This window comes from Anabrus simplex, chromosome 4, assembly GCF_040414725.1.
Source record: "Anabrus simplex isolate iqAnaSimp1 chromosome 4, ASM4041472v1, whole genome shotgun sequence".
NCBI lineage: Eukaryota > Metazoa > Arthropoda > Insecta > Orthoptera > Tettigoniidae > Anabrus > Anabrus simplex.
The window spans coordinates 432,431,883-432,459,253 of record NC_090268.1 but is presented as its reverse complement, the minus strand read 5'-3'; positions in this window follow the sequence as shown (position 1 = coordinate 432,459,253).

Sequence of the window (27,371 nt, the reverse complement as noted above, 5' to 3'; positions counted from 1 at the left end):
CTTCCATCCTATTTCCAAGCGTCTTAATATCGTCCTTCACGCTGACCATAATCTCCTCCATCAAAGCCCGCATGGCTTCACTATCCATGTCGCTATCCTTTGAGATGACAGGACCCCCCTCGCTAACGTCGGCATCAACAATCCACAACAATATATTTATTATTTATTTTAAAAGAAAGGATTCCTCTATCCAAACTTTACGTTTTTCCAGCTTCAAATAATTTTTACTTTAATCATCATTGCAAATTAAGCCTCAAAACGGCTATCATTGAAGCTGCCTAACTGCCTAACATCATTAAGGTTCATGAAATTTATATAAGAAGGCAACGGGAAATTTCCGAAAATGATCACAATAGTAGCCCTAAAATTCAGTTAATAAAGTTTCCGGTTGACCTGTAATTCTAAAATTGGGCTCGATTTTAAATACCAACACCTGTGGTATAGTGCCAGTAAATCAACCCATGCCCTCAGCCTTGAGGTCCTTCAAACTCACAAAGTCATCAGAATCTCAAACTGAACCCATGAAATCAACCTACTGCCACTTGAAAAATAAAAGTAGGCGTGAGGTTACCTCTTCTCATCCACGGTTATACTAACGTAAAATATATTTCCTAATAGCAGGTTGCTTGGTGACGGAACACGCACCACTGGCTAATATCCGTGAATAGATATGCACTAAGAAAAAGCCACTATTCACTTCGAACCTCACTTATGGGAAATTCATTTTATTGTTTCCCGGGATTCGAACTAATCTCCTTGACTTTTGGATACGCCCCTGCTTACGCGAATGTCATGGCTCTGCCCATATCATTGGACCATGACTGTGTTCTCATTCATAAAACGATATAAGATGGACATCAAGGTGTCACTTATTCAACTATAATGAACTGGGCCTCGCGTGGAAAGGTCAGAAGCAGACACGGGTTACCAAAATAATCGTGCCCACTCCTGGAAGCCGCACAAGTATGCCTTGCCTAATACACGACACGCCCCTATCTTCGCATTAATATTATGCGATATGTGGGATAATTATGCGCCTATTGAACATGAAAATTCGTCCATTAAACCGTAAAACATGTCCCACCTGGAGCGTCATTTTATATAGCCACACATTAGATGTCATTTTATATGGCGCTACATTTCCTAAATCTGGGTAGCCCTTATTTACGGACATATCGAGCCCCCACAGTTCACTTACGCCCTTTTATCTGGCATCACGTTGGACGTGCCATTTTGTATATGTGCGCGTCACGTGGAAATGTCAGATAATATAAATATACTCGCCTATTTATACACGCACCACGATGGAAGCGCCATTTTGTATATGGCGCAACGTGTACAAGTCATGAAGAATAAATATACGCGCCTATTTAACAGTAAAACACGTCCCACATTGGGCCGCCATTTTGTATATGCACCCGCCCCTACCTAACTGGCACCGGCATGAGATCTACAGGGTCGCTAACAGGTCAAGAAGTAAGAAATAAATAGGCGCTGAACTAAAGTAAGCTTAGAGGCGTACAAGGGGGGAGAAGCGGGGCATATAACTAAAAATGAGAACACCTTCGAATTAAAATATTTGACTCACAAACCGGTTTATTGAACCTTAATGATAATGGGAAATGATGCATTAAATTACCCTAATGAATTACATTAACATTTACAAATGCTTGTTGTAGGTTGTTTGTGGACCTCAGTCCGTTATACGTGATAGAAACGAGTACGTTATCGCGAAGCGATGTATCGTGACATGTAGCGAATGGAAATTTTATCATAACACTGAGGCTATATTATCACTAACACATAAAACTAACATGCGTCCGACCACACGTCTGAGCAATCCCTATTATAATAAAGACCTAGATTTCCCAATGAAATGGCAAAAAAATGAAAATACACACATATGATACAACACCTGGGATCGAACCGACCCTCGCTATTCTAGGCATCGTCGAGCTGATGGACAGAACCACCACTGACCTTATGTACAACAACACATGACACAAAAAAAACACATACATGGTACATGATATGCAAGTAAAACACGTAAAAGGCACTGGATCTTCCTTCTGACACTGTAGGCCTCCAATGCCTACGTTGAGCATCGAACTGACAACCTCTTGTGATGAAGGCAGGGTCCTGTAATCCCTATCTAATTATACTCGTACAATTAACAACGATTCATTGGCAAACATTACCATCATCTGCCGGGTCGCGTGTTAATTATTTCACAGCTCTGCCGTGTTAGGTAGATCACATTATTTCGCCGTTCAAAGAAAACAACTTCCCTTTTAACAGCCCCGTCCTATCCTCCTCCGCTTACGGGACATTCAGACAAAAAATACACGCTGGGCCAAGGCCAGACGGTAGTTCTCCCTCCCCTAGGGGTCAACACTCACATTAACAGGCGTAACATTCCCTTTTAAAATGAAACTGTAACACATCACTCGGACGCACTTCCACAATAAACTGCGGTCTTAAAATGACTCGCGCAAATCACCTTAAAATAAACACACATCTACCCAGCAGTATCATATCATTCTTGCAACGCGACTCCCGTCCCATAATGGTAATCTTTGCCCGATTGTTATTATTATTATTATTATTATTATTATTATTATTATTATTATTATTATTATTATTATTATTATCGTCGTTCTACATAGCTTACCCGCTACCTTACTTATACGTGGCCATCGCGCGGAATCTATACAGCAATTACAACACAATTAAGCACTCGCGCGGCAATTAACATCTGATTACTGACTGCTAATTAATCGATGGCCGGCACACGGCTACACTATCGTCACACGGCAATACATGCATTAATTAATTACTTTTCACACGAATCGATGTTTAATACACTTATTATGATCACTTCCTGGCATATTTAATCACAGAATCAATTTAAACCTATCACTCCTTATCTAAGTATTTCAAAGGGTGGAAATTTTGAGGTTGTCACGTTGGCCGCTGGGTCTCGTAGTGACGTGCCTTTGCATACCGCAGTACTTACCGTTTTATATACCATGCACTTATCAAATTAATGAATGCTCTAATAACTACTCTCATTGCACTCCCATAAACTAATTATTACTGGTCTTCTGACGCAAATAAACAACAGAATCTCCCAAGAAAGAAAATAATTGAATGAATCACTATCCTAAGCAAAGCTAAAGTATTATATTCCCTTAATTATTTACACTCGATTACTCAGACCTGTAGTCGGTTTCCTAAGCTAAGAATTAATTACTACGCGCCCATTCCGGCGCTCTATTTCCACAGGACTACATCTTTAAATCCCTTATAGCGTCAGTTTACAATAAATATTCCCATCCCTTCTATGCATGCCAGATATTAGAACTTTGTACTCATCTCTATCACATGGTGGTGATGCCTTTGTCAACTCGGGAAGTCCATCCTGAGTTTACTCCTCCTCCATGGGCACCACGGTGATGATTTCCATTAATATTCCATCTTGAAGTTGCTGAGCCATTGTTTGATGATGTTGGAGCCGCTAACACTTAATCCTGCACAGACACAACGACACTGTTTAAATCACACTCCGGTTAACAGCGTTCAATGTGAACGTCCGGTCACGATCTCCTATGCGACTATGTAAGATTCTTATATTATAGTAATCATAATAAGATGATTTTCCACGTCACGGTTTTCCAAAAAGTTAACACTGGCGTCACTGAGATCAAACTAAACACTGTTTATGCAAATTGGATTATTTCACCTTAAATAGGAATTAATTTCTATTGAACAAAGACCTAACGAGGGCTTAAAAGAGCGTAGCTGCGCCGTCAATGAACCGCAAACCCGGACTGACGCTTGTCCCGTTCTGCAGTAGTTTTTACTAGGGAGCGGTACCCCTTCCCCTAATTTGCGTAGCGCCTATTCCCGGCGTACTCGAGGTAAAATAGTGCGGGCGACCGGTGGCCAATATCTAGTTGGTGCGATTTAGACATAACCACTCAATTATCCTTCGGTGAATCTCTTTAAATTAATTAAAATCTGTTCTGCTTCCCCCGCCACACGGGGTGAAGTCCCGATCTCGAGGAGCTGTCGTGAGACTAAACAGATGGCCCCAGTACTTTTCCACGCAGAAACAACACAGTATTCTTTCCTCGGCTGAAAGTTATCACGGAAGAGGACATTAAACACTCTAAATAAATGTCCCAATGACATTTATCCCTTTTAAATCGGGAGATGAGCCCCTAATTAGAGTTTTATTAATTTTCTATCTCGTAGGTAATTAAGTTGCCCAGTCCGATTCCAAGATGGCTCCTATATTCCGTTTCGAAAAAGTTAGTTTCCCCTCATTCTGTGAGTCTTGAGGAGGGATGTCTTCTCTCGAGTGATGTCACCGGGAATCCCCATTCATAACCCCTCCCGGGTCTAAGTTGGCTTGGCTTCATCTACGGGGCCCCCGCTACACAAAGGATAATACTGCGCAATAAGTCGCAGACAAAGAAATCTCGCAGAATAATTTTGAAATACACAATTTATCTATCTCAATGGTATGAATATTAATTAGTTTCGGTATGACCTCTATTAATGATATGTATATTAATCATTTTCAGCGTTCTTTCCTTTTAATAGCATTGCGTGCGTAATTATGGAGATCGATATCAACCAAAGGTCCTTGGATCATGCCCCTGTCGGGTTCAATATGTAACTGATACTTGTAATATCTATACATTTTGATCTAAGTAAATGTGAACGTTGTAAATCTACAATTTACATATACAGAAACATTTATTTCCAGGCAGAGATTGTTAGTAAACTGCCTAAAATATTCAGGTTAAAGTTACTGTATAAACGAAAACCAGAGCTTTGCTATTAGGAAGAAGTAACCTCGATATCACCGTGTGAAAGCGCTTAGTACGTTCTTGCACAAAGTATTGAAAAATTAAAATAATAGAATTTTGCAACAATTAAATACATTATATTCAAGTAAATATTTCTCTTACGGCCCTTCAATAGTTCATTGTAGTCTAAGATTGTTTTTAATCAAGTAATTAAATATTTTCTTCAATCAGAGAAATCGCTCCCGACCTGGGAGTGAGCCGGTATGTACCAAGCTCCCCGCTTAAGGGGTTAAAATAATAATCACCACCAGAAGCAAAGCAAAGTCATCTTCGCACAAGGTATGAAGGCCCTTGGAGGGGTGGAAGGTAAAGACTTATACTATCCATAACTCGGTACTTGATGGGGTAGAGTGGTTATCTCTACGTCCTGCCACCTTTTCTCTCAGAAATTAACCTAGCACTCACTTTCGGTGTAGGCTAAGTGAACCTCCGGGGCCTAAGCACCTCCGCAATTGGAAATCTCGTTTCTTACATTTTCTGACTTCCTGAAGGGGAATCGAACCCACATCCTTCCAGGTGAACCGAGCACGCCTTTACTGCCTCGGCCAGGCAGACCCTTTATCATCATCATCACTACGACATATTATTATTATTATTATTATTATTATTATTATTATTATTATTATTATTATTATTAGCGCCACTAAGGACTACGAGATCTCAACAGTTTGTCTTCTTGCGGTTGGGCTGAGTGGCTCAGACGGTTGAAGCTCAGGCCTTCTGACTCCAACTTGGCAGGTTCGATCCTGGCTCAGTCCGATGGTATTTGAAGGTGCTCAAATACGTCAGCCTCGTGTCGGTAGATTTACTGGCAGGTAAAAAGAACTCCTGCGTGAAAAATTTTCGACACCTCGGCATCTCCGAAAACCGTAAAAGTACTTAGTAGGACGTCAAGCAAATAGCATTATTGTTATTGTCCTCTTGCGGGCCCATCAGTTCATCACCCTTTCGGAGTGTGCTTTCTTCCATGTACCGAGTGGACATGCTTCAGTTGAGTTGGGACTTCTTGGTGAACCTGTCTAAGTTTGTGTACGAGTGGTGCTCGGAGTTGAATGTCTGTTTCTGAGATTCGAACCAAGGAGGAATCGTTTTGAGACTTCTGAAGTAGTATAACAAACGTTTATAGATTCTTTCAGCTGGCAATCTGAAGTGGTGAGCGTAAAATTTTACCCTTCCTCATATCACTTCGATGTGGGTGTATATTTGTAAGTTGCTCCGAAGTTTGTAAACACCGTCTTTTAGACTGAGACCAATAACTTTTCGAATAATCCTCCTTTCCTTAATTGCCAGTTTTTCAAGCAGGCTGTGCTTTCCAAGTGTTAAATATTCTGCTGCATATAATGCTTCATGTCTAATTAATTGCAGTTTGATAAAGTCGAAATTGTGCATTTAGAGAGATGAAATTTTTGTTATATATGTATTGAGTGAGTCGGAAAGCTGTTTAAAACGTGTTGACACGTGTTAAGATGGCGAACTTCTCAGAATTGCTGGATTCAACCCATTCACCAAGGTACTTGAATCTTCCCACTTTCAAGATTCTACCGTGCGTAGTCAGAAGATGTGATGGGGCATGTATGATGTTAGAAATGATGTGGGTTTTGGTAGAGGAGATTTTGAGGTCAATCGTAACAGCACATTCGTGCATGCAATTGATTTGTTGAGTAGCAATTATTATTATTATTATTATTATTATTATTATTATTATTATTATTATTATTATTAATTATTTATTATATATTATATTATTATATTTCTTATATATTATTATTATTATTATTATTATTATTATTATTATTATTATTATTATTAATCGGGACACAATGAGAACAGTTCTTGGTTCAAAGTAGTTGCGGGGGTAAGCAGGGCTGTGAGCTTCCACCTTTACTGTTCAGAGTACAGATGTATCAGGGTCGAGTCATAAGTCACAGAAACTATTTCTTCTTACGAAATGGAGGCAACACGGAAAATCTAAGATATGCATTTGGAAATGTAGGTCATGTACTTATGCATAGTGCCTGAAGACAAATCCTGTCTTCAGGATATTCTCGTAGGAAAGTGACAGAACACAGGCCATTGGTAAACATTGTTTTATTATGGTACAGACAGCACATACACAAGACTACGTACAAAGGACAGGTATCGACTGGTTATAGATCTTCAAAATAATCACCCAAGGTTTCCACTGTGCGTTGCCAGCGGTGCGGCAGGCGCTGAATACCATTCGCTGCATGTGTGTCGGTAACGTGTGACACCTCTCTCCGAAATGCTGTTACGATGTCTTCTTTGTTAGCAAACCGTTGTCCATGTAATGGCTTCTTGACTTTGGGGATTAGATCATAGCCACACACCTAATGCTTCCCGCAGCTCTGCATGACATTGGCGTGCATTTCTGCCGCGGAGAACTGTTATTTTAATATAAGATCGTTGTTCCTGCTTGTTGACTTCCACTTTATGACGCTCTCACTCACACACTGAAATTGGGGGCATGCTTAGACCCACACTGTTGTTTACATACACCATCTAGTGGCATCATACGCAAGTACATACTGTACGTTTCCAAATGCATATCTTAGATTTTCCGTATTATCTCCTGTCCGCGAGAAAAAAGTAGTTGCCATGACTTATGACTCGACCTCCGTATAATTTGGAGACGGATGATAGGGATGGACTGAGTTGGATGGAAACGTAGTAAGCATTTTGGCCTATATTGATGAATTGGTGTTGATGACAAAACAGTGCTGAAAGCCACCTATGACTGCCCTATTCCAAGCGGCTGGCTAAAACTATGTAAAACTATAAGCTTGAGCTTGGCTGAGCAGAGATCATCTCTGCTTCGCATCCTGGACGTAAGAATGCCACAGTTAGGTTCCAACTGCACCCTGGGGACGAGGCACACTGGGAGAAAGGCAGAGAGTACCTAAAGCGCTTCCTGATACACGGAGGCCATACATTTAACCTCGTCCAGAAAATAAAAAAAGACCTTAAAAAGAGAATTAACCCCGAAGTCATTTTGTTGCCACTCCATTGGCTCTGGTTCAGGAAACTAGGGAGTAGAAATCGGAAGCTGGACGGCGACACCGCTGCGCTCTGGCGGCCGGACAGACAAACTGCTTGTAAGGGAGGAAAAGCCGAATAATAAAAACTGGTAAAGTTAACGCGACTCATTTCCAAGTTTAATCCTGGGGCCAGTTATCACAGAGCCCGCCCCTCCAAGACACACGGGGACGTCTCCTTATAACGGCTATTTGACTTTTTTTCGTAGCCCTCTATTCGGTTTTTTTGTTATCGGGAAACGACAATGGGAAGTAGGGGGCAGTTGATGGGTAATTTGTGCAGCACTCCCACCCCCTGCGACCAGCAGTCAATGTCCAGGACATCTTCCCCCTCAGCTGTGTTGATCTTTGTCTCTCGGACTATGTGATCTATCGGCAACACGCCTCCGAAACTGTGCTGTACAGTCCAGGAGCAACCGAAACTGAAGAACCGAGAGATGGAATGTAGTATTCTTGGATCGACTACTACAATATTTTGTCCTAAATATGTCTTACTAGTACGTAAGCCTGTCTTCGACAGTCGAAATTACTATCTATAAAGTAATCGGAAAATCTAAATGGACTATTAATATACCTTATGTATAAATGTTACACTTTCCAGGTTTCATACGGCACATGAATAGAATCAAAACAGGTATCGTAGTATTCCCTTACAAACCAGATTGAGTGCAATTGTAGCTCCGAGTTGTACTTTAAAGTCTATGGATCTGAGTGCTCTTGAAAAAGCTACGTACAACTGTCCAAATCACTGTAGTGGGGAAGATTCATCCCAACTTTAAAGTTTGACCTGGTGGCTTATTAATTGTGACAGAGAAGGCTATATTTAGAGGAAATTGCCTCCATTTAAGAACGAATGGTATTTCCGCATTCACGGGGGGTAAATCTATTCTTGGAATAGAACACTTTTTTCCTGAAGATGAGCCCGTCTGAACTTGTGCATGAATGATATTTTTGTCTAGCTTCAGTTGATTCAGCCTCGTTCCATTGCACAAAAATCAAACCAAACCAAACCCCATGGCGCAACAGCTCCGAAGGGCCTTGGCTTACCAAGCGACCGCTGCTCAGCTCGAATGCCTGCAGATTACGAGGTGTCATGTGGTCAGCACGACGGATCCTCTCGGCCGTTATTCTTGAATTTCTAGACCGGTGTCGCTATCTCACCGTCAGATAGCTCCTCAATTGTAATCACGTAGGCTGAGTGTAACTCGAACCAGCTCTCTGATACAGGTAAAAGTCCCTGACCTGTCCGGGAATCGAACCCGAGGCAGAAACGCTACTCGTACACCGCGGGGCCGGCTGTTCCTCGTTAACATCACCGCACAGTATGGAGTCAATGGTAGTGTACGTTATTTGGTCACCTTTGAGGCTTGATGTCGTTAACTTGTGCATTTCATGGGCTAAAACTGCTACTTTAGAAAGCATCGTACTCTCACTTGGATGAAAAGAAGAAACAAGTGAATCTCGTAGAATATTTTTGAAATCCGGTATTCTTGAACCGTGATATTGTCATTTGTCCTAGTTCTCCGTTTCTGAGCTTACAAGTCCTTCAGTGAAGTTCATTTTGAGCTATAAAATAGAATATTTAAAACTTGACTGGATAACAATGGTTCTGTAACAGGAGGAATTACTACCAGGCTGTCGGAAGTCCATACCACGCAAGATCACTTTTCTAGCGAAAGGTGATTTGTTATTACAAGTAGCTGATCTACTGCAGAAAGAGCATAATGAGGAATCATGGTTGCCTGTTCCCATTTGATTAACTTAGCCTGTCCTTTTTGCTCCACGTCTTCTGACATTCTTATGTTCGGTCTGAACCATTATTCTCTCTTCCCTGTTGCTTACCTTGGCTCAGTTCCTCTTTCTCCAAATGTATCGCTTTAGCTTTAGTCTCTGTAATTGCATATTTTATATTTGCCACTTTTGCCTTTGTTTACTCGTTTTGTCTTTCTCCTGGAGTTTAAGTACGTTGAATGGTCGGCTCACGTGAAATTTATTGATTTAACACACGAAAGTCATACAACTTTTGACGAACAAATGTTCTTTTCAGGTGAGCTCTCATGCTTTCATGGACATCGCGTTCTCCCGACGGATTTCTGCGGCCGTACAGCCGGTTGAATTAAGTGCAAAGCCCCAAGATCCAATGCTTTAAACCAGACAGTAAAGCTTGATTCAGTTTCATAGCTATAGATGACGTTAATGTTGTTATGTGCAACAAATTGACAATCTCACCTCGCTGAATGAGAGACATTTTATCGAGAAAGAACCACGCACACGAAATTCCATCTCAGCCGAAACATGTCTCTACCATAGAAACACCTACAACGAAGCAAGCATCCAAGATCAACATTTGTTTACGATGTCAGTCCATAAACATGTATGTCCAACACGTACGGTGTCGGGTATGAAGTGAGATGAACCTTCGTAGCAATTTTTTACGACCGGATGCCCTTCCTGGCGTCAACCTCATCAGAGGAGTTAATATGATAAAATGAATGACGTGATACAGTATATGATAGTGGGAAGGGAGAGAATGAAACTCTTGCCGACACATAACCTACTCCTGTCCAACAGTACGAAAGTTTCTGTTCTAGGCTTTACATTCCTATCCCTATCCATCAACAGCATCATATGCCCTCTTTCCATATGAGTACTGCAAAAAGGTTTGGAATTTAATCCAGGCTTTTGGCACGCAATCTGGTGATTAGAAAATGCAGATTTAGCAACACTGCAGCGCAGTACCCAATGCGCAATTCAATCTCATTGTCTAACTTCAGCGCGAGATATCGAATTATTTCTTTTAAGTTCTGTATTACTATGACCATCACTTTAAAGCTGATATAACCGAGCGCTCTGCATGTAGCATCATGACCTACGTCCAACAATATGGCAGCTGATCAGCACACATCATTCCCATGCCATGTCAGAAGATAGTCCCTTCACCCACCCCACCTGCCAACATGGTCACTGATCCAGCACAAGATTTTAATGTCCTAATATTCGCAAAATACGATTTATGAGAAATAAGACCAGCTCTTGCTCCAGGGCGCATGATTTTATGTCCAATAAATAATTACCTTCTCCTTCCGCAACATTCAAAATTTTAATAAATGTGTTCCTGTTAAAATTATTCACCATTGCCTTGTTTACAGCCTCTCTTTATAGGTCAAATAGTCCGACATCAACATGTTCCTAAAACATGGCTTTTAGTCCACCAAAATGGCGTCTTTTCTCCATGGTTGCCTGGTTACGACAGTATAGGTTTCTTGTCCACGCTGAACTGCTTGCACTACTTCCAGATTCAACCCCAGGCCTAAAACATCTACATACAGTAGCACCCCATTTATCCGAGATAAAGGGGGCAGAGCAACTTCGGTTGACGCGTTTTTTCGGAAGTCCCATGGTAAATATTTTCGGAAGTTAAATGTCCAAATAAAACTGCATATACTCTGTTAAGCAAAGGCGAATACTGTATATTAACATTAAAATGTTTGCATGTCACTCATAATATAAAATCAGCGATTTTCTTCTGAATTTTCTTGGTGCAGCGCTGTCATGCAGCTATTTCGAGCCACCGTTTAATCAACAATACATCAGCTGGTGTAGATTAATTGCTTTGTTCAACAAAGCGTAAAGAAACCTGAAATATTGAAATAATTTATTTTGCAATGGGGTAAAAAAGCATTGGAACTACAGTATAAAACCGCAAGGCCAGTGGAACGACCTTGGATGAAAGAAAAATAAGAATGTAGAAGGGTCGCAAGACTTCCCTAGTTTCCTAACAGAAGCTGCAGTATAGCCCGAGCAGCAAACAACTGAAGCAACGTTAACCACAGTCTACATAATCTTAATGACAAATAGTACTTTTTTGCTAGTTGCTTTACGTCGCACCGACACAGATAGGTCTTATGGCCACGATGGGATAGGAAAGGTCTAGGAATGGGAAGGAAGTGGCCGTGGTCTTAATTAAGGTACAGCCCCAGCATTTTCCTGGTGTGAAAATGGGAAACCACGGAAAAACCATCTTCAGGGCTGCCCACAGTGGGGTTCAAACCCACTATCTCCCGATTACTGGATACTGGCCGCACTTAAGCGACTGCAGCTATCGAGCTCGGTGACGAATAATACAGTAATAATAATAATAATAATAATAATAATAATAATAATAATAATAATCATAATAATAATTCTAAAATAGTAACAATTCCTGCTTGTTCACGAAAAATGTATCATGGAACGAACTAGAGGGTAAGAAACTGTTTTTTTTATGCTACACGTGCATTTTGGTATAAGTAGGTAAGGGTTATTCTGCCCGAAGGCAGGTCCGAACCTCCGCAGATGTGTTCCTGAGCCGGAGTTTAAGTGCGGTAGGGTGGCCAGTTCCTTTCCGCTCCTCCATTCCCTTACCCCCCACCAACAGCGCGTGGCAACCCATCCAACTCCTGACCACGCTCAATGTTGCTTAACTTCGGAGATCTCACGGGATCCGGTGTTTCAACACGGCTACGGCCGTTGGCTTGGTATAAGACATGATCTAAAAAGAGGATTTGCCTAGTAGCTCTCAGCACATATAGCAAGAGAATTACTAATATCAACGGTTAAGAACGAGAGGGTAAAAACAAAGTATTAAAATACAATTTTGCCAGAGCATTTCGGTTAAGCGAAGTTCGGTTAGCGGGGTTCTACTGTATTAAAACATATCCGTCCGTCCGTTCCGCTGGACCGATTTGCTTCACTTCTGTTTTATCCTCTGCGGAATTACCTGCTGGTGGATTATGAGACATTGATAGGTCTCCAAGTTCAGCAAAATTCGAGTAATCACAAAATCAATTCGTTCAATGATCACTCCAATAATTGCAGGCGAAAGCTTACCCTAACCCGCAATACATTATGTATTTAGCAGGTTGCTAAGCGACTAACAGTTTCATTAGTATTGTGATGCATATGGTTTTCATCTTTAGTAATGTCATTGCATGCAACCATTTTTGATTACTACCTGTCAAGCCAGAGATACACTTCCTCTGATGATGGAAGAATACTATTCCTTGATAGATACTCTTTGGTTCTCTAACCTTCCCCAGCTTACAAATATGTTCAACAGATGGCAGAGCGTCCCTAATAACTTACAAGCTGCTAAAAGAAACAATGCCTAAGTACAAACAAACCCCAACATAACATACTATCTGGGAACACCTATCGAAAGATAACCTAGCGAAGGCTATATATCTTAAAAACGTTCTCTGCCTGGCATAAAACGCCCCCATCGAGAGTAACCTACGAGCTCACAAGACAACCGTTCTACATAGAAGAACTGCGATTTAAAGTACAATTGCCTTCTACGACACAAATACCAAACTTTACATCAAGAACTGCAGGACAAAAAAGCGATCATATGGATAGATTTTTACCAAACAGACGGCATGATGACGTCAGAATAGATGAATTCTGACTACGAACTGCGGCATAACATAACGCGCTTCTTATTAAACGTTCATACAACCTTGAAAAAGTCAGGCACAACAATATGACCACGACACTCATATCAAGGCGAGTTTATCTGACCTAAGTTGCGGAGCAGCGCGGATCCTCTAGTATTCATATTAAAATACATATTCTCCTTGCTGGAGTTAGGGTCACCATTTATCGTTAACTCATAATGTGCTAATATAACATTCATCCAGGTGAAATCAGAATAAGGAGGAGACAGGTAGCGTCGATATACTTATGTGAAAACTTCGACATAAGGTTGACGTACAGTAAAACTCTTTATTAGATATCCTTGATAGCGAGTCACGTGTGGGGAGGAGGCCGAAATACACATCGCCGTGCAAGCAGGCTTCACGCCGTACATTGTTGTGTTGCGGATAGTCTGATCACTGTCAAATGGGGGACGCCTTCTGCGCCGTATTTTATTCACTACTATTATAATTCAGTTTTTCGTAAGACTGATTTACGATGTATTGAGGTGCAAGAACCCATCCTTTCTTTCTTTCTTTGTATATAATAGATGGTAAGAATTTGCGTTTACCTTGGTATTGAAACCCTCGATGAGTTAGGTTCCACGTCCGGCTCCTTGGCTAAACTGTAAGTCAACTGCCCTTCGGTTCACAGGGCCCCCTTTCTATTGCCGAATAACAGCGTAGGATTAATACCTGTGGCTTGGGCACCGAGTGTCTGTGTTAACACAGTTCTCTTCATCTTCATACAACGCGCCATACAACCAGCCACCACGGACACACGAAACTGTGAATATATTCCTCCACATGGAATATGCATCAGAAAAAATATCCCGCCGTAATACTGAGCAAAAATCCTCATCAAGTGCCGACCGCAATAACTGGGGTGACCCTTAAAGATCATGTGGTCACGCCTTTACATTAAAGTTTAGCTGCTGTGGAGTTGGGACCGATCTCACATGATATTGTGGGTTCCAAGTATTTTTTCTTGCTAGTTGTTCTACGTCGCACCGACACAGGTAGGTCTTATGGCGACGATGGGGCAGGAAAGGCCAAGGAATGGGAAGGAAGCGGCCGTCACCTTGATTAAGGTACAGCCCCAGCATTTGCCTGGTGTGAAAATGGGAAACCAATGAATACCACCTTCAGGGCTCCCGACAGTGGGGTTAAAACCCACTATCTCCCGGATGCGGGCTCATGGCTGCGCGCTGCTAACTGCACGGCCAACTCGCCCGGTGGTTCCAAGTATCAGGGAGGCGGTAAATATATATATTTCTTGAACATAGATATGTTTTTGGTGTAGGGATCAATCTGGATTTAGCTTCATCAATTTCCTGACTACAATGTAACCGTGGCAACCATTGTTCATCTGTGTACCCTAGGACAGTAGGGTCATCTCACTGTGTACCTTCTTCTTGTAGCTAAGAGCTTGAGAAAATCTCATATCGTATGAATCAAGTTCTACTCTTCAGTCCAGAATTAAAATCCTTGAACTGGCCAGAAAACGAACCCAGGGCCTAATGGTAGGAGACAGAACACTATCTCTACACCACTGGGCTGGCTAATAATAATAATAATAATAATAATAATAATAATAATAATAATAATAATAATAATAATAATAATAATAATGTGCATGTGTTGGCCGCGTGGAACTTTTCATGTAACTGTGGGCTTGTATTTGGGTGATCGTCAGTTCGCATCTCACCGTTAGCAGCGCTGAAGGTGGTTTTCCGTGCTTTCTAATTTTCACACCAGGCAAATGCTGAGACTGTACCTTAATGAATGGTACAGTCCCTTTGTACCCAATTCTAATCTTCCCACATCATTCCGTCGTCGAAAACCTCGCATGAGATAATGATTCGTTAAACTATTACTACTACACCTGGCGAGTTGGCCGTGCGGTTAGAGTTGCACAGTTGTGAGCTGGCATCCGGGAGATAGAGGGTTCGAATTCCACTGTCGGCAGCCCTTAAGATGGTTTTGTGTGGTTTCCCATTTTCATACCAGACAAATGCTGGGGCTGTACCTTCATTAAGGCCACGGCCAATTCCTTCCCACTCCTAGGCCTTTCCTGCCCTATCGTCGCCATAAGACCTATCTGTGTCGGTGCGACGTAAAGCAAATAGCAACAACATCAAACTACTACCACTACTACAATACCAAACAAAAATACCTAACTTTGTACAAAGAAAGGTCTGAAGAAACTTTTAAATGCAATAAATCATAGTTAACAATTTCATTTTGTGGCTGAAATTATACCAATATTTATGTGGCGTATAAATATTTTAATTAACCAATTAAATAAATCGGGTGTGTTTATGACCACGTTTTGAAGCAGGTACCAAGCAAACTGTCTGACTTCCAAGTTCCTAAACAATAAACTATAAGTAACTCTGCTGGTTCTAATTTTGACAACCCTGCACGTACGTCTGTGTCTCCACCACTTTCCCGCCCATCACTATACAGTCCCACATTACCACTGTCCCAACTCATCATTTTGTTCTCAAGGTTTAGAAGTCCTCTCCCCCTACTATTCTACGGATATTCCATTCTCCTCCCCCTCTCACCGGTATTCACCGTTCTCCCACAGCTACATTGATCATTACACCATAGTTAATATGACTCAAATGCCAAATGCCCAATGCAATCTGACGCAGATTTCGATGTTCTGGTTCATTCTACCGGATGTCTAACAATTGGGAATTCTATTGGGGGTAGGTAACCTGTGATTGAGTTGTAGGTATTTTTACCGGCTTGGCTGAATGCTCAGTGTATTGGCCTTCGGGTCAGAGGGGCTGCGGTTCGATTCCTGATTTCATTGGAGACTTAAAGCACGCCTAATTTCTCTAGTTCGAGACCTGGCCGTTAGGGTTCATCTTAACACATACCGGTTTATTACACTACGAACCATTGTAGAATCATGATATAATGAATACTCCCCTCCATTTATAAGGTTTCCATTGTCAGGCAAGGCATCCTGCCGCAAACCTCGGCTTAATGGACGTAGAGTGCCGACCTCAGTAAGCTTGGAAAAGGCTAAGTAGTAGTAGAAGAAGAAGAACTGAGTGCAGAATGAATTTCCGTGTTTAGTACACGAACCTTTTCTCGATCCCAAGTTATCATTCAGCACTAGGATGCTCAGGGATCAAGAAAAGTTTCGCGTATAGTTTTTGCAACTTCCTCGTTGACGACCGGCACACTTTTGAAGCCTAGCTGTCCGGCTGTGTTTTCATTCCTTGTCTGTGGGGTGCCAGGATTTCCCCAACTCGGGACACAGCGTTGTCAAATCTCTGTTTTTTAGCCTTTGAGAGCGAGCTACGAGACTGGACAGAAATACGTGCAGCTATACAACACAGAAGACCTGACAAGTGAATCGGCTCCAGGACCGACACCCTGAAGAGGTGGGGCTGGCCGCCTAGAAAGGTATGCCTTCTCTCTGGCTAGGAGATGCCGCGGGGTAAGGGAAATGCGAAAGGGAGCTGGGTGAACAGGGGATTGACGGGTTGAGCGTGGGGATGGGAGTGATCTGCCTTTTGAGTAAGAGTTTTTTTCTTTATTACATTAAATTTTTAGAGGAACATATGAATAATGATTCACAAATACACTGACTGACAGAGCAAATGCAACACCAAGAAGGAGTGGTTCGAACGGGATGAAAGTTGGGGAAAAAACAGAGACGGCACGGACGAACAATAGATGTTTATTTCAAACCGATATGCAGGTTACACAATGCGCACGGCATCGACTCAGTAGGATGTAGGACCACCGCGAGCGGCGATGCACGCAGAAACACGTCGAGGTACAGAGTCAATAAGAGTGCGGATGGTGTCCTGAGGGATGGTTCTCCATTCTCTGTCAACCATTTGCCACAGTTGGTCGTCCGTACGAGGCTGGGGCAGAGTTTGCAAACGGCGTCCAATGAGATCCCACACGTGTTCGATTGGTGAGAGATCCGGAGAGTACGCTGGCCACGGAAGCATCTGTACACCTCGTAGAGCCTGTTGGGAGATGCGAGCAGTGTGTGGGCGGGCATTATCCTGCTGAAACAGAGCATTGGGCAGCCCCTGAAGGTACGGGAGTGCCACCGGCCGCAGCACATGCTGCACGTAGCGGTGGGCATTTAACGTGCCTTGAATACGCACTAGAGGTGACGTGGAATCATACGCAATAGCGCCCCAAACCATGATGCCGCGTTGTCTAACGGTAGGGCGCTCCACAGTTACTGCCGGATTTGACCTTTCTCCACGCCGACGCCACACTCGTCTGCGGTGACTATCACTGACAGAACAGAAGCGTGACTCATCGGAGAACACGACGTTCCGCCATTCCCTCATCCAAGTCGCTCTAGGCCCGGCACCATGCCAGGCGTGCACGTCTATGCTGTGGAGTCAATGGTAGTCTTCTGAGCGGACGCCGGGAGTGCAGGCCTCCTTCAACCAATCGACGGGAAATTGTTCTGGTCGATATTGGAACAGCCAGGGTGTCTTGCACATGCTGAAGAATGGCGGTTGACGTGGCGTGCGGGGCTGCCACCGCTTGGCGGCGGATGCGCCGATCCTCGCGTGCTGACGTCACTCGGGCTGCGCCTGGACCCCTCGCACGTGCCACATGTCCCTGCGCCAACCATCTTCGCCACAGGCGCTGCACCGTGGACACATCCCTATGGGTATCGGCTGCGATTTGACGAAGCGATCAACCTGCCCTTCTCAGCCCGATCACCATACCCCTCGTAAAGTCGTCTGTCTGCTGGAAATGCCTCCGTTGACGGCGGCCTGGCATTCTTAGCTATACACGTGTCCTGTGGCACACGACAATACGTTCTACAATGACTGTCGGCTGAGAAATCACGGTACGAAGTGGGCCATTCGCCAACGCCGTGTCCCATTTATCGTTCGCTACGTGCGCAGCACAGCGGCGCATTTCACCTCATGAGCATACCTCAGTGATGTCAGTCTACCCTGCAATTGGCATAAAGTTCTGACCACTCGTTCTTGGTGTTGCATTTGCTCTGTCAGTCAGTGTATGTAGAATTTGTTTGTACAAACTTTAAATTTGCTAGACATGCATATTGTTAAGGGAATTTGTACTGCATTTTTCTAGAAGGACATGCAGACTTTTAATGTGTAAATCAGCAAAATTTTAAAATTGTTTTTGCTGTTTTTCCTTTTTTGTCTTCGTTGTTTTGTTTGTGTTTTTCATTTAAAAAATCCCAGCTGGATACTGATATTTACAACCATTTTTATTGCAGTAGAATAAACAAACAAGGTTTAATATAAAGAATTCGCAGTGACAGTTTGCTTCTTAACCTGCAAATATTTACAATACACTTTGTTTTGCAAGTTGCTTTACGTCGCACCGACACAGATAGATTTTATGGTGACGATTGGATAGGAAAGGGCTAGGAGTGGGAAGAAGGGGGTCGTGGCCTTAATTAACGTACGTCACCAGCATTTGCTTGGTGTGAAAATAAGAAACCACGAAAAACCATCTGCCGACAGTGGGGTTCGAACCCACTATCTCCCGAATACTGAATACTGTACGCACTTAAGCGACTGCACCTAACGAACTCGGTAATTTAGAATATTGGTGGTGCGGCAGGTGACAATGGTGATGAGGATAATGACTGATATCTTAACAAGCACATGGTAATTTTATATTTAATAAACACTGTTCCCGGGGTGTACAAACACCTGGACACAAGAAAATACACTATGTAGCGTTTGGTACCTCCTTAGCAATGGTGCGTGGCCTGGTGCTGGTCTTTCGATATGACACGGTAAGGGTGAGAATCAGACTCTACCTGTGATGAATTATAATTCTGAATACGGCACAAATCCCCCCCTCAGACCCTGTGTCGCTACAATTAACCAATGGAGGTTAAAATCCTTGTACACGTAACCCACTGGTTTAAAGGCCAGCACGCTAACCATTTAGCCGTGGTGACGGACAGTTAACGAAGTAATCACAGCGTTACTTTACAATCAACTCTTAGCGACTGTTGTTCAGAAATGTTCTTGACCTAATGGTTTTGCTAACGACTTTCTGCTTTTCTCCGTAACAGTGAACAGTTTCCTCGGGAATTCTATGGAGACGAGCAACTGGTTGCTTTCATTTAGCCCCGACCATTTGCATAGCCCGAGAGAGTATACGGAGTCCCAGGCTACGCTATGCGGACGGCACAGCGTGTAGTAATATGCAATATTGTACTGGCAATGCCATCTGGCGACAGCAAACAATAACTTCTTCGTGGTGGCGAGATAAGCGCAGTTCCTTCACTGGTTCTCCACTTCACTTCATTTACACTACACGATTAGTCGACACTTACATTATACGAGCAACAATGCGCCGGTATGAGTAGCTCGGACGTTGGAGCGCTGGCCTTTTGAGCTCAGCTTGGCAGGTTCGATTCTGGCTCAGCAGTCAAATACATCAGTTTCGTGTCTGGAGATTCACTGGCACGTTAACGAACTCCTGCGGGACACAATTCCAGCAACTCGGCTCTTCGAACACTGTAAACAAATGTTAGTGAAAAGCAAAAACCAATAACTTTTGTTATTATTATTTCTTTCTTAATCCATTCACCCTGCAGGGTGGGTTTTCCCTCGAACTCAGCGAGGGATCCCACCTCTACCACCACAAAGGCAATGTCTTGGACCGTGAGACTTTGGGAGAGGAGGACCAGTACCTCGCCCAGGTGACCTCACCTGATATACTGAACAGGGACCTTGTGTGGGATGAGAGTTTAGAACGGATAGACAAGGAAGATGAGGCCTGAAGAAATGGGCAACCACGGAAAACCACTTCGAGGATGGGTGAAGAGGGAAATGACCGCCCTCCCCCCCCCCCCCCCCGAGGCTGAGTACACCCCGTTTGCAGTCCTCGTACCACTTGGCCAGCTCTGGACTACGCTATTTCAACCGATTTCTGTCTTGATATTTAACACGAGCCCAGTACTTCCGCTTCCTTCTTCGGTCTACGTCTTGCCAGTCTTCGTTCTAGGTTTTGTTCCAAAACTCTGCAGACCTCCAAATTTCTTCTTTACAGGAGGACGTTGCAAGATGTCATCACTTAAGATCCCCATTTTTTATACATACTTTTCCACCTCGGTGAAGCAGACCCCTTTAGTTTTCTTATTCAGGAAGTAGGCAAAGGTTCGAATGGACAATTTCTGTGGTCTCGTTCGTGTTAAATGACCATAGAATGAAGTCCTTCTTTTCCTACTGTTTTCCTTATCCTATATTCTCCATTATCATGTACTGGGCCAAGACCTTCTTTAAAATCTTCCTTTCTTTGGCTTCTAGTTTCATAGAGAACCATCCTGCTGCATATAGAGCTTCAGGTCGAAATACTGTAGAGTAATGTCTAAGCTTGGATTATTATTAATATTATTTTATACATCCTTCTAGTCACATTTAGATGATGTGAAGGAGAAACTGGAGGAAATGGAAGCAGTAAGGATGCAGGGCGATCGTAGTTGAGACGGCCATTATTGTTTAAGGAGGAAGTACTACTAGACAACCATCCTCTATTAACACAAATCAGAGGAATAATGGTCGACTCCATGGCTAAATGGTTAGCGTGCCGGCCTTTGGTCACAGGGGTCCCGTGTTCAATTCCCGGCAGGATCGGGAATTTTAACAATCATTGGTTAATCTCGCTGGCAGGGAGGCTGTGTGTATGTGTCGTCTTCATCATCATTTCATCTTCATCACAACGCGCAGGTTGTCTACGGGAGTCAAATCAAAAGACCTGCTCCTGGCGAGCCGAACTAGTCCTCGGACACTCCCGTCACTAAAAGCCATACGCCATTCCATTTCCATGACAAACCCCGAATAGAGTAGGCTTCGGCTTAAAAACGGGCAATTTTACTGCCCTTTCAACGCACAAACGGCCGTAGCCGTGTTGAAACACCGGATCCCGTGAGATCTCCGAAGTTGAGCAACATTGGGCGTGGTCAGGAGTTGGATGGGTTGCCACGCGCTGTTGGTAGGGGTAAGGGAATGGAGAAGCGGAAAGGATCTGGCCACCCTATCGCACGTAAACTCAGGCTCAGGAACACCTCTGCGGAGGTTCGGACCTGCCTTCGGGTAGAATACACTCATACCATACCAACGCACATTTGGGAGGCGAATGGGCTTGTCCCCACCGTCGGCTGTGTTGAGAGTATTTCTTCGTGGCTTTCCATTGTCCTGCGGTCAACCAAATGCTACGGCCTCAAGTTCCTCACATTCTCCGCATCTCGAATCAACGATAAAAATCTCCTTGCCTGAGATAAGCCGTTACCCTCTAGGAGACCCGCCTTACCCCTTCAAGGTACGGAATGAAAGTGTTACGGGGTTACCCGTGGAACGCAGAGGTGAAAGAAGGTGCTGGAATGAATGGGTCTAACTACAAAGTCAGGAAAAGAATTTAAAACTTAACTGAACGTTATATTTCTGAAAAACAACAAATTTAACAACTTTTCACTTAATGAGATAACAATGACATTTTAGGTACAAAATAGAAAAGATCCAAGATTTCAGAACTTTAACACTCTTGGGCTACAAGCCCCCAGCTTCACAATTCCTGAGCTCTCAGCTCAACGTTACAAAAACACAATTGTTAAGGACAGAACTCCCCTAATACATGGAGCAGTTGCTCAGTCAATTTACACACCAAGCCTCCCAGAGGCATTCATCAATCTTACAAAACTTTGAAAAAGAGCTAACAGGCTCTCAGTTTTCCAAGCCTATTCAAGGCAGCATTACATTACAAATTTTAGCCTCTGAAGGCACAACTTACAATAGGAACAATAATTATACAGTTGTATTTAGTACCCAACCTACGGGACCTTCATGTAAACGAAAAACGGTTAAATAAATGGCCCGAGCACAAAATGAATGGAGGCGAAATCTTGCACTCCTAGATGTGAATTCTTAAAACCTAAAGGGCACTAGGCCGATGAAACAGGGGCTATTCCCAAACTAAGGAGGTGACTCGTATAAGAATAAAATAAGACATTACGGAAAGGGAAAAGACCAGTTACAAACGTAGTCACCTCAAACCAGTATGAAGGTGAGCTCGAGAGGGTACATCACTCTCTGTCCCCGATTTACAGTTAAAGATTTTATGAAGTTTTTTACATAAACCGGCAGAAATTACATTTTCAGAAAAGTAGATTACATAGTTAAAGTTTCGGTCCTCCCCCTCGGGTAAAACCGCAGAGCTAGCAAGAGATAAAGATGTTAATAGGCCATTACCTTGCTGAAGAACTGCTGCCTGATGAAGGAGGCGCCTGCCGCCTCCTGCTTGACACACACACGCACTTAAATGTTGATCAAATGGCCAAGAGACGAGAAAATCCACAGTTTATAAACCCTCGGGGAAAGTTCGAGACCTTTCATGAATAAACTAGCCACACCCTCTCAATTTTATTGGAGAATTTAAAAGTTACACCAAAATCGAAGAAGAAGATGGTGATTGGTAGAAAATTAATTACAGAAATTCTTGATTGGTTGGATTCTAAACTGGCGGAAACGAAAGATCAACATTGCCAACCCAAAAGTGAATGAACATAATTTAGTAAAAAAAAAAATTATGAATGCAAGACTTCTTTGAATTAAGGTTCTTCCACTTCGCACCAGGGTGCATGATCATAGATTTTTAGCAGTGACCTCTGTTGAAGAAGGTCCTAACTTCTTAATGACTGGTAAACAAAACACGTAGAATTTCATACAGTACATGAAACTTCACAGTAAGAAAATTACGTCCAATTATTGTGGTGGCATCTTCTGAGTAAAGGCTTAAGTAGGTCTAGTTCAAGTTCACTGTTTCTCCTCCAGAGGAGTTTTTTTTTGGCGCAAGATTTAAATGCGCGGCGTAGGGGTGTACCTCCCGGTACAGAAAGTAATGTAAAAAGTGTTTAAAAATTTGAAGGGATCCGATAGTAGGAAGAATGGTTGTGTCGGCAAGGGTAGGGCCATGCAGGGAGTTAAGATGGGCGACTCGCTGGGCCTCTCAAACTTCATACCGCAGGGGTCAAAAGAGAACGAGTGTTGACCAATGGAGATCTGATAGGAAACCCGAAATTGGCGAATATGACACAATTAACTGGAAGACTCAGTAAGCGACCCGTGGGCGCCAAATCACGCTCCCACTTCAGAGCGACTGGTCCACATTCTGGTTACCTTTTATGACAAGTGGGGGATACAGTTAGCGGGTTAGCTTGTTTTCTATTGTGTTCTGGGTTCGATTCCCGGCAGGGTAGGGGGTTTTAACCTTCATTAATTAAATCCGATGACTCGGGGGCTAGGTGTTACATCATCAGCATTGCATTTTATCATAGATTGGACCCCATCGTGACAGACGAGCCTGTCGTCTATAAGGCAGCACTCGGGAGACCTTCATTAGGCCTCTCCGCAGGTCACTCGGCATTATTGGCATGAAAATAGACAACACAAAGACCAAACTCCTTGTTAGAACCAGGCACGGTACACGCACGAACTGCACGCTGGGTGCGCAGCAGCTGGAGGGCGTGGAGACTTTCACGTATCTGGGAAGCGGGATAACATCAGATGGAATGTCAAAGAGAGTAAACGGAATAAAGCAGTTCATGGACGCCTTTAATAAGAGGCGTAATCTCTTCACCACAAGCGGAATAGACGAGCACCTCTAAATAATTTCAGGCCATGAGCAGCAGATCATTCACTAACAGCCTGTAGGTCAATGTTTAGTAAGTCGATATTTTCGTGAAGGTCTCTTACTGTGGAGTCTATGTATAGTTGAAGGTCGTCAACTCACATATGGTATTAGCAGTGTCTTACATTCTATAGAATGTCATTCACAATGAGTGCGAAATGAAGAGGTCCGAATACAGAGCCTTGCGGAACTCCTGTGTTCTAATAAATCTGTTCACAATCTTTGTTGTTGTATCGGAAGGAGACCTGAACACTCGCGAAAGCTGAAAGGAAATGCACTGCGGCCTTTGAAATGTGGTGCTATCGGAGGATGTTCAAATGACCTGGTTGGAAAACTTCATACTCGTGTATTTTCTCCGCTACGAGGAAAAAACATAGAATCATGGACATGTTTTCGAGCTTAGAAGACGAGATCACGAGTTCTGTACATATTCTTTGGTTATTTCCTTCGTAGTAGCCTCTTGAGCTATTGAAGGGGTGCGTGTCTGTATATAATTTGTAAGTAAATCTGTACACAATTTACAGCATTTCATGTGTGCGTCTTTGTGGTAACATCAATATAACTTCAAGAAAACCAATAAAAGGAAATATTGTTTATTTTATTCTTTCTTCGTATGTCTCCCCTAAATGACGGAGAGGACCTCTAGCCAGAGACAACAAGAAGGCGCAGCCTGATGAGTTCAAGAAATACGGAGAGGATGTCAATGGTGGAAGAAGAACTAGGTCTGGACATTGAAATGAAGCTTGTTGTTATCACGCAGTCCATAGAGGCTTATACCCATTAAAAATGAATGGAGTAATAATAAAGCATGTTTTATTTAACGTGGTGCAGACGGCCTCTAGGTCACTGAGTCCACTAGGTAGGAAATGTAGAACAATAAGCTGATACGTGTTAAGTGTCACTCAGAGCAGAGATTAATGAAGAAGAGGCAGCGAACAGCTGTAACCCGAGCCTCTCTACCCCCACACGGAACGGTCGCTCCATAAACGTCACATTCAGGCATGAGGGAACGAAAAAAAATCGAAGCGAATGTTAAAGTAGGGGAGCATTTGGCTGGCTTCTGGACTGCGGGGTCACGCAGTCCCCAAGGTTCTGACTTGAGGAATTGACAAGCGTTAAATCAAAACCAAACACTGCCTCTTCGACGAGGCTGCCAACAGGAAAGGCGAGGCTTTGCGGATCTTTTCCTCTGGTGACTCCTGAACCGTCCAATTGCGGAAGTAGACAATACAGTATTTGCAGAAAAATCCAAGCTTCGTCAAGTGTGCTAGCCTCTGAATCCCAATATCAGGGGTTCAAATCTGGCAGAAGGGGCAACAAAATCAATTTGGCACATACCATGTCGTACGATGTCGTCATATAAATGATCTCTGGTGATATACTTGATGTTCACCCAGAACTCACCCATAATTAATCAAACCGAGTACCGTTTCTCAGCCACCTGTCAAAATTGACACTTAGGCAGCCAAAACAGCTTGATAAATAAAATCGTGACGACCCTGTGTCTGTACATTGAATATTTTGGCGAAATGTTGTACAGGTATCCTTTTCAGGTGTAATAATGTAGCTTTGATGTCTGCCGGTTTGTCTGTTTATCTGTCTGAGTTCCTATAATAGGGAAACTAGTGGATATGTTTCAACTAAACTTCATATTTAGAATCCACCTGTTCTTGAGTAGGTTTTAGGGTCAATTATTTTTCTAAATCCTTGAATGGACTGAGGGCTTATAAAAATATCGAAACTGATTTTGCACTGCTACATAACACACATGACCAAACTTAATGAGAATATACCAGCCTTAATGTAAATAAATTTCTAAAACATGTTGAACTTTTCGATGGAAGGAAAAATAAGGGATATATCATTAACTGACGGGTTTGCAGCGGACTTAGCCCAAAACCGGGTGCATGTAAAGAACATTTCTTATAACTGGAAAGGTAGGCCTTAAGGTCCATCCCATTTGAAATTCCTGGAAATGAATGAGGGTTTATAGGAAACCGAAACAGTGACTTTACTCTACTTCAAAATATACAATACGAACCTTAGCAGAAATTTATTTCTAAAACTTCTTCTCGTGTACATCTTTTTCTATAGGAGGATTAATAAGGAGTTATCGTTAACAGACAGTTTTACAATGGACATAGCCCAAACGTTGTAGCCCTTGAGCTGATTTATTATTTATATAAATAAAATCGTAACGAACGTGTGTCTGTACATTGAATATTTTGGCGGAAGTTTCGTACATTTATCCGTTTCAGGTGTAACAATGACTATCTCGATGCTTCTTAGCTTTGGTGTTCGTTTACCTGTTTGTCTGAGTTCAAATAACGATAGAACAGATAATAAAGGAGGTTATCATCAACGATCGGTTTCATGAATCTACAGCCACACCGCCACTTCAGTGTAGAGGGAAGCAGGAATATGTAACGTAGAAGCAGTGAGACTTTCACACAACTTTCGACCAGGAACTGTACACACAATAAACTGTGAAATCTGCTCATTCCTTCTCGACTTCATTCATCTTTATCGTACTCCATGTTACTACCACGTGCTTTCGTACAGAAATGTCAGTTTAACATGCCGCATGAGACGTTTGAATACAGGCATGTAAACTTGCATAAATTCACGAAGGAAACAAGTAATCCAATTGATTACAAATTCCCGTGCGAAGAACGGGTACAAATTCTGGTAGCAAAATATTTGTTCATGCTAGCCAAGGACATAGGATTATTATTATTATTATTATTATTATTATTATTATTATTATTATTATTATTATTATTATTATTATTATTATCAATTGCAAAAATACCTCGGCAATGTCATGAGAAAGACAGTAGATATTGTCATCATGGTAAACGGGGTAAAATTTCAGGTTGTGACTTCCACCAAGAGAAACATTCCTCTAAGTTTTAATTATTGGGTTGCTGGGATAATAGTACCTCATGGGGAACACTGAAAGTACTTAGGTATTAATATAAAGAAAGACCTTCATTGGGTTAATCACATTAACGAGGTTGTTAAGAAAAGTTATAGATCTCTTCACATGGTTATGAGAGTATTTGTGGTTTGCAGTAAGGAGATATGGGAGAGGGCATGAAACTCACCACCGGTAAGACTCCAACTGCAATATGGTTCTAGTGTATGGCCGTAGAGCCCTGCGCGGGAATACAAAATAACATTCGCATCCACTCTGCATCCACACTTCCTTAATCTGCAAATGGTCATCCGCTTCCACAAATGGTCATCCGCGGATATTATAAATATATTACACCAAATATATTGAAACGGCTAGATCTGTTATATAA